Source organism: Bidens hawaiensis, unplaced genomic scaffold (assembly GCF_021521415.1).
Source record: "Bidens hawaiensis isolate Kalapana, Puna unplaced genomic scaffold, B.hawaiensis_p1.1 tig00012418_1, whole genome shotgun sequence".
NCBI classification, from domain to species: Eukaryota; Viridiplantae; Streptophyta; class Magnoliopsida; order Asterales; family Asteraceae; genus Bidens; species Bidens hawaiensis.
The window spans coordinates 493,545-509,983 of NW_027492014.1; the positions used below are offsets into that span (position 1 = coordinate 493,545).

At 36.4% G+C, this 16,439-nt stretch overlaps 1 long non-coding RNA gene and 2 pseudogenes across 2 annotated transcripts; 1 reads left to right on the plus strand and 2 right to left on the minus strand.

Annotated features, from left to right (window-relative positions):
• Positions 1-502: 502 nt before the first annotated feature.
• LOC143540954 (protein BASIC PENTACYSTEINE1 pseudogene) lies at positions 503-1,335 on the plus strand (annotated as a pseudogene).
• A 1,345-nt stretch (positions 1,336-2,680) lies between these two features.
• On the minus strand, positions 2,681-10,862 carry LOC143540979 (importin beta-like SAD2; annotated as a pseudogene). Its single transcript, XR_013136678.1, has 21 exons — positions 10,648-10,862; positions 9,548-9,683; positions 9,379-9,466; positions 9,144-9,293; positions 8,890-9,052; positions 8,601-8,785; positions 8,357-8,530; positions 8,146-8,291; positions 7,947-8,070; positions 7,674-7,854; positions 7,421-7,580; positions 7,314-7,354; positions 5,086-5,205; positions 4,810-5,011; positions 4,599-4,738; positions 4,432-4,527; positions 4,172-4,351; positions 3,813-4,092; positions 3,556-3,734; positions 3,345-3,471; positions 2,681-2,819 (listed from the first exon to the last, which is right to left on the minus strand). The product of XR_013136678.1 is annotated as an importin beta-like SAD2 (transcript).
• A 1,913-nt stretch (positions 10,863-12,775) lies between these two features.
• LOC143540955 (uncharacterized) lies at positions 12,776-14,680 on the minus strand. The gene is made up of 3 exons (XR_013136672.1): positions 14,570-14,680; positions 13,288-13,488; positions 12,776-13,193 (listed from the first exon to the last, which is right to left on the minus strand). It is a non-coding gene; the product is annotated as an uncharacterized LOC143540955 (long non-coding RNA).
• Between the last annotated feature and the right edge of the window lie 1,759 nt (positions 14,681-16,439).

Sequence of the window (16,439 nt, forward strand, 5' to 3'; positions counted from 1 at the left end):
TTCGGTTGAAAACCAAAATCAAACTTGTGTTGAAATTTTTATTTAGAAATACATTAAATAGATATATAAACATATGAAATGGTGATATTAAAATATGAATGGTTTGGTTTGGTTAACTGATGTAAAAAAAAACCGATGGCTGATTTACCGATTTTCGGTTTGGTTTCGTCAGTTTTTCGTTCGTTATTGTTAAGCCCTAGATGTGCGTTTCCCGTGAAATTGTGGAGCTATTTAGTTGGGTTCGGCAGTCATGTTTTCAAAAACTTGATTTTGCTATTCAAAAAGGGCTGATGGGTGCCGTAGCTTGTTGCCAGTTTGCCTTCTATTTGAACGGAAATGTTAATGTTAGTATATAATATTATGATGGGTTGAATCACAAATTTTGATAATGCTGACGTAGTTTGTTGCCAGTTTGCCTTTTTTTGAACGGAAATGTTAATATTATGATCGGTTGAATCACAAATTTTGATAATGTGGTGTTTTGGTTGCATATGTAGTATTGATGGATGATGATGATGGATTGAGTATTCGAAATTGGGGGTATTATGAGCCTTCATTCAAAGAACATCTTGGATTGCAGTTAATGTCTCCGTTAGGCGACCATCGAGAGTCGAAACCGTTTGGATCTCCCCGTGAAAACCCGATCATGATAAACCCGAACGCCAACAATTACCACCACCAACCGCTGATACCGTCGCATTACATGCGAGATAGTTGGATACAAAGAGAAAGACTTCTTCATATGTATCCCGCAAACTCTAATTTTGATATCGTTCATGACACCTCCGCTTCAGGTTCAGGTAATGTGATGCAGCCGATAGAATCGGATCTTGGATTGAATTTAGACGACATTGGTGGCAATGACGATGACAATGACGGTGACAGTGACGGTTATACTGGTGTCGAGTGTCCACCGAAGAAAAGATCAAGATCGGTGGGGAAAAAACCGAAGAAAGTTAAAGAAAACGGAAACCCGACAGGGCATCGAACAAAGGTTATGAAGTGGAACTTGGACATGGTCATAAACGGTGTCGAAATGGACATAACCGGGATCCCGATACCCGTATGTTCGTGTACAGGAACACCTCAGCCGTGTTACCGATGGGGGTCAGGGGGTGGCAGTCGGCTTGTTGCACCACCACCATTTCAATGTACCCGCTGCCGATGAGCACCAAGCGGCGCGGCGCGAGGATTGCTGGGAGGAAAATGAATCAAGGGGCTTTCAAGAAAGTGTTGGACAAGTTGGCTTCTGATGGTTATGATTTTGCAGATGCAATTGATTTGAAGAGTCATTGGGCTAAACATGGTACCAATAAGTTTGTAACAATTAGATGAACATTTGGGGTTTCATATTTTGTTTTCTTCTTCCATTTATGCAAAAGAAGTATATTTGTTGTTGACTCTTTAACAGTAGATTTATAGTGAAAATTCTACAATAACCCTTTGACTAACACTTTCCAGTTTTAGTCATGGTTTTGAAAAAAAATACCAGAAATAGCCAATTTTTTCCTGCCAGAACAGATGGAATTTCAACACCGTCCGACGGAAGTTGTTGACCCGTAAAATCACGTGGCATTAGAGGTGCGCTAACCGGTTTGGGTTGAAACCGGTTCGGTTTGGTCAACAAAAGTCAAAGCCGGTTTATTATCGGTTTCGGTTCGGGTTGAAACCAGTTTCTTACAATGTTACGATCGGTTTCGGTTCGGGTTTTCACCGGTTTTGGCCGGTTTCGGTTCGGTTAACCGGTTTGAAACCGGTTTTTGGTGGAGAAAATTACAAACCGGTTCCGAACCTACGGTTTTAATCGGTTCCAAACCAGTTTCTACATAATCGGTTTCAAACCAGTCCGGCTTCGGTTCGGATTTTGAATCGGTTCAGTTAACTGTTTATTTGTCCACCTCTACCTTTGACTAACACTTTCTAGTTTTAGTCATGGTTTTGAAAAAAAAGTACCAGAGCCATTTTTTTTCAATCGGATCCGACGGAATTTCAACACCGTCCGACGGAATTTGTTGACCCGTAAAATCGCGCCACATGTTAACGTATTAATTGATCCGATGGAATTTTAATATATCCGACGACGGAATTCATCTCCTACCTATCAAACCTTAAAGCTCCATAACTAACATCCATCTCTATCTTTCTCTTCTCTACAAAATCAAGCAAATTCATGGTATAAATCACTTAGTTTTTCGAGGAGAACACAATCATAGTGTTCAATTTCACTCTAGAACTCGAAATCAAAAACCCCTGAATTGAAAATCTAAGGTTCGACAGACAAGTTAAACAGTCGGGTCTGACAAAAACAAAATCTGCAACGTCAAAGCCGACCTTTTTTGTCGGCTAACACACAGATCCGCCGGATAATTTCGGGAAATGTCGGATCCGCTGTAAAACTAAGGCACATGGCGACTTATGATTGGATGCATTATTCCATCTGATCAGAGATGGTTTATGTCAGATCCGGCGGAATTGTTTGGCCTTTTGTTATTTCTAGAAAGTGTTGGTGAAACTTAATAATCATATAAGAAACACTTTTAATAAAACAACAAAATTGTGTACAATGTCTTGTCAACAAACATGGAGCATGAAAAATGGCAATGATAAGAGAATAAAAATGAATGAAGAATACTTCAAACAAAATTTTGTACAACAAATATTATATAACACGAGACAACGATCACGAGGCTACCGATGCTTTCTCGATTACCGCTCTTCTTTGATCAGCATGTTGTGCGACTCCGTTGGCGAGTGCTTGATAACAAAATCGAGTGTTTGTGAGAGATTCTGGAATCTAGTTGGATCTGATGTTTGGATAACTACAGATTCATAAACAAAATTAATGTTAATGAAACAATAAACTAAAGTTTTTTTAAGAAAAGAATAAACTGCGGTTTTCGTCCCTGTGGTTTGTCCAAATCTGCGGTTTTAGTCCAATAGTTTCAAATCTGCGATTTTTGTCCCAATGGTTTCATTTCCCTTGCAATTAAACCTGATCCCACTAACTGCGTTAAGTCTGATCGTTAAACCCATCAGCGTACCCCTCACGTGAGGGGCAGTTTTGTCCTTTTTTCCCCAAATACACCTCAGCTCCTCACACGAGGGGGCTTGCGAATTAGGGTTGTGGTTTATTTAGAGAGAAAACGGACAAAACTGCCCCTCACGTAAGGGACACGCCGATGGATTTAACCACCAGACTTAACGGTGTTAGTGGTGTTGGGTTTAATTGCAAGTGAAATGAAACCGCAGGGACGAAAATCGCAGATTTAAAACTATTGGACAAAAACCACAGATTCGGACAAACCACAGGGACGAAAACCGCAGTTTACTCTTAAGAAAAATACCTTTCACAGTATCAACGAAGAGAATAAATGGGTCGACGTCATCAATAGGCGAATGTAAGTCTTCGTCATCGCTAAAGTCGTCATCTGAGTCATCGTTATAGTCATCGGTTGACCTGAATACCCTTACCTGAACACAAGTTAGTTGGATGTTACATCATTGCATAACTAAACAAAGTAACAGAAATAAATAAACTATAAGTCTATAACAAACCTGTTCACCGAGCTTTTGAAATCTCGAGCTATTAGCTTCATCACCATCTTCATCATCAAATCCCATTTCCTTATCAGACCCGTCATCATCATCGGTTTGCAAACCACCATTCATGTCGTCGTCGTCATCATCAGTATTATCGTCATCGTCGTCATCCTCAGGAACTTTCTTCTCGGCTTCTGTTCATTTTATTATTATATAACTTAAACCGAAAAACATAAAGGTATATTCATAAACTGGTAGTAAAAAGTAAAAACCTGCTAGTTGATCCTTGTAGGCAGCAAGCAGATCAAGCGTTGCTTTAAAAACACGCTCTAACGCCTCCAATGGCAACTGATCAGCAGAAAGTGAAAGCAAAGAAGTCAACCCCAAACAACAGATTTTCTTATCGGTTTCCCTCTTGAAATTTACCCGCGCACCATTCTTTTTAGTTTGTTGCAACATTTGAAACCAAAGGTTAAAGATCTCGGTAGCCACACCGAGCTTTTGCAGTATATTGAGTGTCAAAGATGGACTGTAGTATAACGCATCAGCAATCTGCACGAAAACGCACACATTATAATTAGCCAAACAAAAAAACATTAAAAAGAAAAAGATAACGCCAGATTTAACTTACAACTTCCATCAAAAGGCACTTTAAAAGCGGGCGTTCGGTTCGGTGCAACCGTTCAACGGTGATTCTAATGAACGGTTCGACCCATTGGTTGACCTGGCCCCTGCAGTTTTGTAGCACTACTGATATAAGCTTCGGTGCAGGTTCAATGTCATTGTCTTCCAAGTTTTTATCATTCATTATCTGGAATAAAACTTATATAAGTATGTAGGCTTACAGAGAATAATCTTTCAATTTTTAAATAAAGAGTAGAAAATTTATACATTCGAAAGCATAGTCCATAAACTTTGTTGGTAGTCAGGCTCCTTGCATGTTAGATAGTGCACCGTACTTCTGGATATGTAGTTGTCCAAAGGCACAAACAAGAATATCTACAATAATAATAATTAAAATAAAAATATTAAAATGTAAAGAAAGAAATTAAAGTTATTAACATACTTGGAAAAAAATCAACAGCCCATTCAGCAAGAGCTTCCATTAATAATGGCCAAAGACTCCACATATCCGTGGATATTGTAGGTGAGAAAAAGGTCATGTATGATACAATTTCCAAAACTTCTTCAAATACCTCTGCAAGAAAACTTATGTTTAAACTGCAAGAAAATGAAAATTAAAAAAGTAAAAAAAAAAAAAAAGGTTACCTTGACCATCGGTAGTAAGCATTCGACGCATGATCGGAAGTAAAGTTGGCTCAAAATGAGCAAAAAGGTGAGGAAGCTGGCTAACTGATTCAAGAATGGTGCTAATAGCACGTAAGCATCCAACGGCTGCTAATGCACCAGGATCATCAGCTTCAGCATCATCAGCTTCGGTTGTGTTGATGCACTTCCAAAATGTAGCAGCCTGTAGCGATAAAACGTTAGTGTGCGCATAAAAAAAAAGTTAAAAAAAAAAAGATTTATATAAAAATGCATCACCAGATTCTGGCATAAGCCGACAGCATATGGTGCCATCTCCTCACCAAACTTGTCAACGATAGTCTCAAGTGTGAACACCAAATCTTCGTTTTCCACTTCATTCATAAGCTTGAAAAATTCTGGGAAAAAAACAATGTGGAAATTAAATAATGAATTAGTTACGCGAATGGTCTTTGTGGTTTGCCATATGGCACGTATAGTCCCGAAGTTTCTAAAAAGTATAGTCCTTACTGTTCACTCAATTGTAACACAGATGGCCTTTGGAGTGGATGAATGTTAACTTTTCCGTTAAATTTGAAAGAAATGACCAAAATACCCTTGTGTAAGAAGATGGAAGGGACCCACTTAATGTTATAACATATATATTCAGGTGTCTTTATTTTACTATATCAGGACCACCCATTTTAATAAAAGTTTAACATCTCGCTTAATTGATATTTTTAGCGACAATGGTATTTTGGTCATTTCTTTGAGATTTAACAGAAAAGTCAACTATCTGTGTTACGGCTGATGAACAGCAGGGACTATACTTAGAATTTTAAAAGGTGGGGACTACGCATGAAACACGAGTAGGGCTATAAACGAACCGAACGTCCAGCGAATGTCCGGCGAACCGTTCGGCAGGAAGTTTGTTTGTGTTCGTCCATTTAATAAATGAACAAACATGAACAAAAAAAATTCCGTTCAGTAAGCTTAACAAACGAACACGAACATAGGCCGCATTCGTTCAATAGCGTTCGTGAACGTTCGGTATTGTTTTTGTTTACGTTCGTCCGGTTATGTGACTTATGTCCGTCCGTTTAAGTTCATGTTTAAATATTCTACTATTAATATTTTTATTTATTGTTTTACTATGTAAACTGTTAAGTTTTTTTGGATATTTTGGGTATAATTCCGAATTTGTGTGGATTTACGATTATTATGCTCGAATTAATATGTCATCGTTTATTTAGTTTGTCTGTTAGTGTCGTTTCCGTTTGTTTGCTAGGGCCTGTTAGGTTTGTTTATGTTTTCTGTCCGCCGGCGTCCAGTTACATCCGATAGTGTTCATTAGTGTCCATTTGTGTTTGTTTACAATATTAACGAAAGGAGACAAACGAACATGAACAAGCTCAATTCCTTAATGTACGAGAACACAGACATGAATTTTTGTTTGGTAGAGTGTTCGTGAACCGTCAGTTTGTCCGACAAAAGCTTAACGGACAAACACGAACAAGGTCTCGTCCAGTTCGGTTCATTTACAGCCCTAAACATGTGCAAACTACAGGCACTATAATTCTATACGTGTAATTAACTACAAAATAATTAAATAAACATATCAGGGATAGGAGTAAATATAAAATTATAAATAGATATGTGTTACGGCTGATGAACAGCAGGGACTATACTTAGAATTTTAAAAGGTGGGGACTACGCATGAAACACGAGTAGGGCTATAAACGAACCGAACGTCCAGCGAATGTCCGGCGAACCGTTCGGCAGGAAGTTTGTTTGTGTTCGTCCATTTAATAAATGAACAAACATGAACAAAAAAATTCCGTTCAGTAAGCTTAACAAACGAACACGAACATAGGCCGCATTCGTTCAATAGCGTTCGTGAACGTTCGGTATTGTTTTTGTTTACGTTCGTCCGGTTATGTGACTTATGTCCGTCCGTTTAAGTTCATGTTTAAATATTCTACTATTAATATTTTTATTTATTGTTTTACTATGTAAACTGTTAAGTTTTTTTGGATATTTTGGGTATAATTCCGAATTTGTGTGGATTTACGATTATTATGCTCGAATTAATATGTCATCGTTTATTTAGTTTGTCTGTTAGTGTCGTTTCCGTTTGTTTGCTAGGGCCTGTTAGGTTTGTTTATGTTTTCTGTCCGCCGGCGTCCAGTTACATCCGATAGTGTTCATTAGTGTCCATTTGTGTTTGTTTACAATATTAACGAAAGGAGACAAACGAACATGAACAAGCTCAATTCCTTAATGTACGAGAACACAGACATGAATTTTTGTTTGGTAGAGTGTTCGTGAACCGTCAGTTTGTCCGACAAAAGCTTAACGGACAAACACGAACAAGGTCTCGTCCAGTTCGGTTCATTTACAGCCCTAAACATGTGCAAACTACAGGCACTATAATTCTATACGTGTAATTAACTACAAAATAATTAAATAAACATATCAGGGATAGGAGTAAATATAAAATTATAAATAGATATGGGTAGTTACATATCATCAAGTAGTTGTGGAAGTAAAGGCCTAATTTCATCAAGATCTGTAAAATATAATATAAATATATAAATGTATTGTCGTTAAACAAACCTTATTTGATGTGTGTTACCTGTGCAGGCTTCAACAAAAGATCTCAATCCAAAAACAGAATCCACACGCACCGGAAGCTCCGGGTCCCGCATTCCAGCAACAACGCTTTGTAATGCTTTGCGAAAATTATTCGGGTCTGAGAATTTAATATGGGCATGTTGTCCTGCAACCTATGCAGCCTAGAATTCAAAAATAAAAATTTTAGTATCGAGTTTTTTACTTTATATTCTTTTCAAAGAATAAATAATATCGAATAATGAAGTTCAGTTTACCTTTGCTCTGATATGGCCCATTGGGTTGTTGAACTCAGGAAAAACATGTTGCACTAGCATGGGCTCGAGCTCAGATTTATATGGTTCAGTGCGTTTCAGTTTATCACTCAGAGTTCCAATTGCAAGAAGTGCACCGTCCTTTTGTCTGTAAGGTTTAATCTCAATCGGTGCTTGCTGGTATCTGATTAAAGAATAACATATTACAAAATTAACAGAATTCTGCATAGAAAATAATAAATATGATACATAGATGACACAACTTACAAGACATACCTATTAAAAATCTCCACAATGAATAATATGAACTTTTGAAGATTTTCTTTTCCACGCTTTCTCACCAACTCAGTCACAAAGTCCACTGCTGCAGTCCTAGAACTGTACAGATCTTCAATAATGTCTGCAAAAAACAAAGTGTTAACAAAATAAATATTGACAGCCAGATAATAAAAATATTGATGACTCAGTGACTCACCATAACCCTTTCTCACATACTCGTGTGGATCTTCGTCCCAAAGCTTTTGATCGGTGTCATTGAAACACATAAGTGGAAATATTATCTCAAAAAGAACCACATCAAGCCTCGTTTGAAGTAGACCATATGTAGTATTCTTTGAAAGACTGCATGCAAATTTATTGAATTTACTACAACGTCATTAAATGTAAATAAAAAATATTATAATTACCTATTAGATAAATACTGCAAACTCAGGTTAATGAGTCTGTCAGGTAAGTAACCACCAACGCGGACCGCATTTAACAAATTCAGATGGCATTCCAAAATTTTCCCAGCATAGTTTTTCTGAAAGTGCTGTGCAAAAGCTTTGCTTTCAGGGCTTTGCAATTTTAAATCCCCAAATTTGCAGCAAAGAAAAGTCAACTTTACATAGTCAAAAGGTCAAAACTTTCAAAAACGTTTATAAAGCTCACCGAGTATAGAGACGGTTCAATATATGAGCGGTCCACTTTTTCACCTTCCACCATCCCCATGACTTACGTAACTCTGGGTCAACGGGTTGGCCCTCTAATGGAACAGGTCGCTCCAATATGTTTAAGAAAAGTACCATCCAAGCATTGAATACATTTTGATCATACAATTTCTTTGGAATCTCAAGCTGAACAACAACGTCATACAACATATTTCTTATATTACAAATTTACAAGTGTATAAATTGGAACGTGATGTTAATAAACTGAATAATTTAATGATGTAACTTACATAAATGGAAGACCAGAATATTTTGCAGATTAGCTTAATCAAATCTGCAACTTCTATTGATGGATTTCCTATCTGAACAAGCCTGCTAAATATATTGAGTAAATGAGGAAACGTCTCCTCAACTACATGATGAAATGGTGTCCTCTCCTCATCCGACTTGAACCTACAAGTACCATATTATAAGTAAATACATTGCTTCAATACATCTAACAACTTAATGAAAATCTTGAGATTTTAAACAGCATTTCACATACTCGTATTTTCTAGCAAGAATTCGTAGCACAAATAGAGCACCATAAACTTGCTGGTCCTGTAAATTATGCGTCACCCACTGCAAAAGGCCTGGCCATTGCTCAGGATAATCTGCATGTATGATTGTCTTGAGACATTCACCTAACTGTGCCCTGTAATAAACAGAATCGGTTGCTTACTATACAAATATTATGATAGCCATTGGGCAAAAGAAGCAATAGTTAAAGCAACCATTACCTCAACAATGCAGGAACTTGTGCTAGAAAAACAAGTATGTTTTGCCTCACTAAGTCTTTATCACTTGGTGAAATCTTGGATTGTTCCTCTACAAAACACACAGTTATTTATGCAAATTTGTTGGATCCATTAGTGAATTGTCATGCGATTGTATGGCATTATCAAGTACCTGGATCAAGAGGTGACCAATTTTGTGCTATAAAGTTCTTAAAATGAATACTGGCAACCTGCCTAACTGCCATATCACAATTTCCATCCACGATAATCTGCAGCAGTCTTACCAGATGCTGAGGAGTATACTGAAACTGAAAACAAAATCATGTTCACCCTAACAATTCAGTTCATCATTAACAAAACATAATCAATGCTGTAAAAATCGGTATTAGTCGCCGATTAATCGTAACCAGTAAGTGACTGACGCAATTTCAGCTAATGGACTCAATAATCACTAGTCTGTCAAATCCGGTCAATGTCGGCCCAACTCGTTCAAATTTCGGTCAAAATTTGTTCAAAATCAGTCAAAATTGGTCAAAATCTTTGAAAAAATATAGTTATCAATCCGAATAACAAGTTTGAAAAATTATAAATATAACTTTGAAAAATTTTGTGGTGTGTGTATATATATAATTTTGAAACTTTACATGTAAAATTCCAATCCGATTAATCCTGATTATTCGCTAGTCGTACCCCACCGCCTAACCAGCCCCTAGCGAGTTCTACTAGGAGTGCAGACGAGCTAGGCTCGTTCCGATCTCTATTTCTAAAGCTCGAGCCCGGCTCGTGAGTAGGTTTTCAAGCTCGAGCTCAGCTCGGTTACTATTTAATAATTAATCCTTTACATACTTATAATTACTTTAATAAACTTTTTCCTTAATTATAATTTAATACAACATAAAATATATTATTTAGTTATTTTTCCATAACATTTTTATATATTAATTAATAATCATTATATATCGTAAAAATTATATAAATGACAGGCTTGTTTAGGCTCAATTATATAATCTACACTGAACATAATTCGTGAAAATTAGGTCAAAATCGACTCCGCTAAACGATTACGACTAGCAATTGATAACAGCAATGAAACAGTTGCACGCATACAAAATCAAAACTAACAAGACAACAAGCAATTGTAATTTATAAATCATATTCTAAACTAACTAAGCATAATCAGTGAATAATAATAATAATAATAACAAGCAGTTGTAATTTATAAATCATATTCTAAACTAAGTAAGCATAATCAGTGAATAATAATAATAATACCTTAGTGAGAGTGTGCTCAGCAGCTTTGCGTTCGGCAGGATTAGGACTAAGTGCTGCATTCAGAACAACGGCCAGAGATTGAAGATCCATAGATTGCAATCGGAACTGGTTATTATTATTATTAAGCTTAAGTTGTTGTTGTAGCCTAGGGTTTATAGAAGAAGAATGAGGACGGGGTGCTACTGTATTAAATTATATCATCAGGGTTTAGAGGTGACTGTAGCAGTAGCAGACAATTAGTGTTAGTTAGTTGATGACTTGACGCCCAGGGCCGGCAGGCAGTCAAATTCGAGCTAGACTAGGCTCGAGCTCAGTTTTTTTAAATTACACAAAAGCTCGAACTTGGATGGTTTTGATATCTATTTCTAAAGCTTGTGGTTGAGTTGTTAGTGAGTTTTAAAGCTCGAGCTTGGTTCACATTCAACTCGTTTACAAATTTTTATAGATTTATAACTAGTGTTTTACCCGGCGTGTTCAGGTTGGTAAAACCTGTGCGGTGATAAAACATAAGTGTTGTCGATTTAGAGCGTTGAAATGTTAATTTGACACGAATTCAACATGCTTATGATACAAGAACTAAAACCAAAAAGTATATGAAAATGGAGGTGGACCAATGGGTTGGCGTTAGTCGGTAAAACTTGGGTGTTGGTTAAACACGAGCGTTGTCGAACCTGGGTGTTGAGACGGTGAATCTACGCAAATTCGATCGGTTTTTGTTATGTTCGTGACGGTTTTAGAACTAAATAAATACGTGGTGAGCCCACGGGAATTCGGTCGGTTTCCGTCACGTTTATTACGATACCAAAACTATAAAAGATGGCAGTCTGTCGGTTTTCGTTACGGTACCGGAAGTAAACGAAAAAAAATGCCTTGCCGAATATGGTACCGCCAAGTTGCCCAACGGGGGCTTGACGACACCAAAGTTATCAATTGTATTATATAATTGTTTTTGTATTTGTTTTTCAATTATAATTTTATTTATATCCTTTTTATTATGGTGTAGTGGTAGGAAGCTTGAGTTTTTCAGTGAAGACTCAGGTTTAATCCTCACAAACAACACTTTGGGGGGGGGTACGGGTGGCTCAATAAACGAAGATTAAGATTTTTGTGATCTCCAGTTCGATTTTAAGGGCGTCCGGATTTTACCACCAGTGGACCTTCAGACGAGTGGATTTTCCATAACTGAAGATAATTTTGAGGCGCTTAAGGGCTCCGTACGGCTAGGTTGGGCCATTGGCGGTGACCTTTTGCATTGGGTCATCCTGTACGGAGTACCTAGGTATTCTTTGTTTGTTGGCTGTTAAAAAAAATAATAATAATTTTATATATACATAATATATATATGTGTGTGTGTGTGTGTGTGTGTGTGTAAACGACATACTCGCTTAGGCTTGCGAGCCGGATCAAACTCGATAAGTGAAGTTTTAATTGCGTTGTGTGTAACTTCACTCTAACAAAGAAATAACTTTGTTTGCCACTTTGCTCCAAACTTTTATATACATCGTTTTTAAACAATTTATAGCATCTCCGTTTGAATAAAACAAGTCAGTTATTTATCAGAGTTGGACATAATTACTTTTACGTTATGGTGAGACTGTCCTTGACACAATTACTTTTATGTTATTGATTTTAATTGTTCAAAATATGATTAACTGATACTAAAAGTGAAAGTTGGAAGTATTGTAGATGTCATCTACTTAAATACCCAAAAGAGCATTTAGCCTAATGGCATCAAGATGTTAGATAAGGTTTTATTTTTACGAACGGTGAATGATCAAATTCCATGGGTGACGAAAAATAAAAACGTTCAAAAAGAGATAAAATTGTTGCGAGCATTTTTTGTCTCTCTTGGAAAAGGACTTACATTGAATGCTAAAACATAAAATTGTTAGACTATACGTAATGGTTAATGCCTCTTAAGAAGCCTTTTCTGTCATACTATCATTTCTTTTTTAGCAAAAGAACATGTGTAATGGTTAATGTCACTTAATGTCCCTTCAATTATTACCACTCCAAGCCACATATGACTTTATAAGTATATAAAGTTAATACTTTTTATAAGCATAATTCCAATGATCCAACCTGATATAGAGAAATTTATAAATCAGCATAGCAGTCAAAAGGTTGGATGCAACTAAAAGAAAAGCTCAATATCATACATATATAAAAAATGTTTCACCAAACCCCATCTAATTCACTAGTAACATTTTTACTCTAGGTTAAGTGTCACAACAGCATTGATGATCAACAAAATGCAAGAAACCATTGAATCTAAACCCGGCTACTAAAACTCGATTTTGGGACCGTTAAGATTCGAACTTGGGAACTTGTTCAATCTTGTTGAAGACGGGCTTTGGATGCGAATAAGGACACAGAGGCGACATTGGAAGTGATGGTATGATGGTATTTGTATGGTCATGATGCCTCTTGCGAACCATTCTCATTGCCGGTTTTCTAGCTTCTAGTGCATTGTCCTCTTTGTTAAGAACCGGTTTTTCTTTTGGCGTTGCTTGACATGAAAACCGATCATCTTGCATTTTTTCATCCTGTATGGTTAATCGATTATTATTATTATTATTATGGAATATCATGTATTCAACTAAGACATATAACAAGTTGAATAAGGGGAAAAAGGCTTACTTTAATGAGGTGGGAAGAGTGAGGCATAGGACACTGGACCGGTCTATCTTCATGGGACGGTTCGCTTGGGTGTTGAATCGGCCAAAAGTCAAACTCGGGTTCTAGATCAAAACCGTTGACTTCCACGTTTTCGATCATCAAGTTGCCGCTACTCTCTCTAGTGTCCTCTTTTGGCTGAATCACCACCCCTTCTTTCATTTCCTGTGACATTTTAGATCATAGCACATAAAATATAGCATTTGAAAATGGTTTTAACATAACTACATAAGCTAACACAATAAGCACTCACAAGATCAGCCAAGAAAGAAAAACCCATATCAAGAATTGACATTTTAGATCATAACGCAAGCTCAAAACATCAGAAAACACACAAAGTCTCAAAGATTAGCCCTAAAAAAGAACCCATGTCAAGAACTAATATTTTAGACTATAAAACAAGCTCAAAACATCAGAAAATAAATACAAGTCTCAAAGATCAACCAAGAAACACTAGCCCATATCAAGCGTATAACACAGACTCAAAACATCAGAAAACACTCAATTCTCAAAGATTAGTCAAGAAACAAGAACCCATATTAAGAATTGACACTTTAGATCATAACACAAGCTCAAAAACATCAAGAAAAACACAACTTTCAAAGATTATGAATGAAACAAGAACCGTATCAAGAATTGATATTTTAGATCATAACACAAGCTCAAAACATCAAAAAAAAAACAAAAAACAAAAAAAAACACGCAACTTTCAAAGATTATGCAAGAAACAAGAATCTGTATCAAGAATTGACATTTTGGATCATAACACACGCTCAAAGCATCAGAAAACACGCACGGGCAAGGGCGAAGGTTAGTGAGGGCTTGGGGTCCCCCCCCCCCGGTTTTTTTGCGTAGTGCGGTAAATTTACCTGTTTTCTGCCGAAAAATTTTTTAGGTGGTGTAAATTTACCCGTTTTCAACTTAAATTTTGAGCCCGACCACCCTCGGTTATGAATTTTTTTAATACATTTTGTATTATAACACAAGCTCAAAACATCATAAATTAAACACACAAACTGACAAAAAGCCTCAATAAATGGTGTGTAAGAAATGCAGCAGGATGTGAATGCTAGACAAACTAACCCTCAAATGAAAACCCCATTGTCAATAAATGATAAAAAAGAAAAAAAAAAGATCTTATAAACAAATACAAACTGACATATTAAGGTGAAACAATGCAAGTAAAAGATAAGAAGACATACAAGGATGCTAGAAAGTAAGCAAGATGAGATAACAAAAGACTTACAAGGTCATCTTCTAGTGAACACCCCATATAGACAACTGACATTTTAGATATCATAACAAGATCCAAAAACACCACCTAAAATAAACACAAAAAAGACTAAATGGGCAAGGCAATAGTAAAAGTGGAAAAAAGATTCTTAATAATCATTCTAGTCCTCTGATGGCTACTGACCATTCTTCCTTTCTTTCTTTATTTGGGTCCATATCATTTCCTTGTGCGTGTGCTCCCTATGAGAATACCAAGGACACTAAAGTGATTGTATATCTAACTATAGTATACTGATTTTATCTTATTATTATTATTATTATTATTATTATTTTTGTATTTTACAAGTTGCTACAGCAAAACTTGTTTTGATTATTTAAAGATAAATTGCATCTTTAATACAATACGTGTCCGTTAACACTACACGAAATGACACGGAGTTAAACAAGTTTCGTGTCTTAAAGAGGTCAACATGTTTATGACACAATTAGATCCATGTCCAAACAAGTTAAAACCCGTTAACCTGTTAATGACCTATTAATATTTCTACTTTTTTTATATAAAAAAAAAGTAAAATATATAGTATAAGCCTTAGTTACCTTGCGCCCCGTACTTGAATTTTGTTTCAAATATGTTAAGAATTATGTTTTTATGTTTTTAATGAATTTTTTGCAACTTTTTTTTTTACCATATATGTGATATTTATCGTGCCCCTAACCAGGTCCCAAAACAAGCCGTGTCGTGTAACCTGTTTTTGAACAGGTTCATGTTTGAAAACTCGTATACCAGTTGCCACGCACGAGCCCATAGAATAGAAAGGATTTAGCCCCCTCTCTAGAAGATAAGAAGAAGCAGAACACGCCATCACCTGCAGCCCTTTCCTCTACCGGGGACTTCAACGAAATGAAAACGGGCGGCATCACCGTATTCTCCATTTTTGATGCCCTGGTTTATATCCTCCTGGAGTACTCCTATGGCCGATCTGTCACCCAACCAAACGGTATATGCCTTAGTTACCTTATGCCGCGCACTTGGATTTTTGTTTCAAATATGCTAGCAAATTATATATTAGTTAAGCCTATTATAAACTTTTGGCAACTTTTGTTTTACCATATATGTGATATTTATCGTGTCCCTAACCAGGTCCCTAAACAAGTCGTGTCGTGTAACCTGTTTTTGAACAGGTTCATGTTTGAAAGTGTATGCCACGTTCGTCAAGCAACGTATGTAATCGTGTCGTGTCTCTTATTGTCATATTATCTTTTAAATTAAATCCTTAACCCAAACACTCCATATCTATGTCAAATAACAACTTTAGAGCCCATCCCAAACACACCAAAGACATGCTTTTTCACTTTCCCACCTTTTTAAACCTTTACTTTAACAACAGTGGATTTTAGTTTGAAAATGGATACCAAGTTTGTTGCTTTTTGGATTTTGCTTCTCCTTGGATTTGTAGAGTACACAAAATCATTAAAGTTATAGACAATCGTTTCCAAATTAAATATACACAATCACCAGCTTTTGTTAACTTTTGAAATTAGGGTTCTTAGATTTTCCCAATCAGGTTAATATTTAGCGCCAAAAACGAGACGAGGCCGAGCCTGAGCTCAACTTTTTTCAAGCTCTTTTTGTAAAGCTCGAGCTCGGCTCTAAGTCATTTTCCAAAGTTGAGCTCGGCTCGAGCTAGGCTCGTTATTTATTTATTAATTAATTTGTGTACATTTTAAAATATTTTCTAGCTAAAGCTAGGCTCATTTTAACCTTAAGAAGGCTCGAGTTTGGTCCGTTTCAAGCTCTTTTTTTTAAGCTCGAGCTCGACGCGTAAGTTGTTTTTTCAAACTCGAGCCCAGTTTGGGCTAGACTTGATTTTTAGTTATTAATT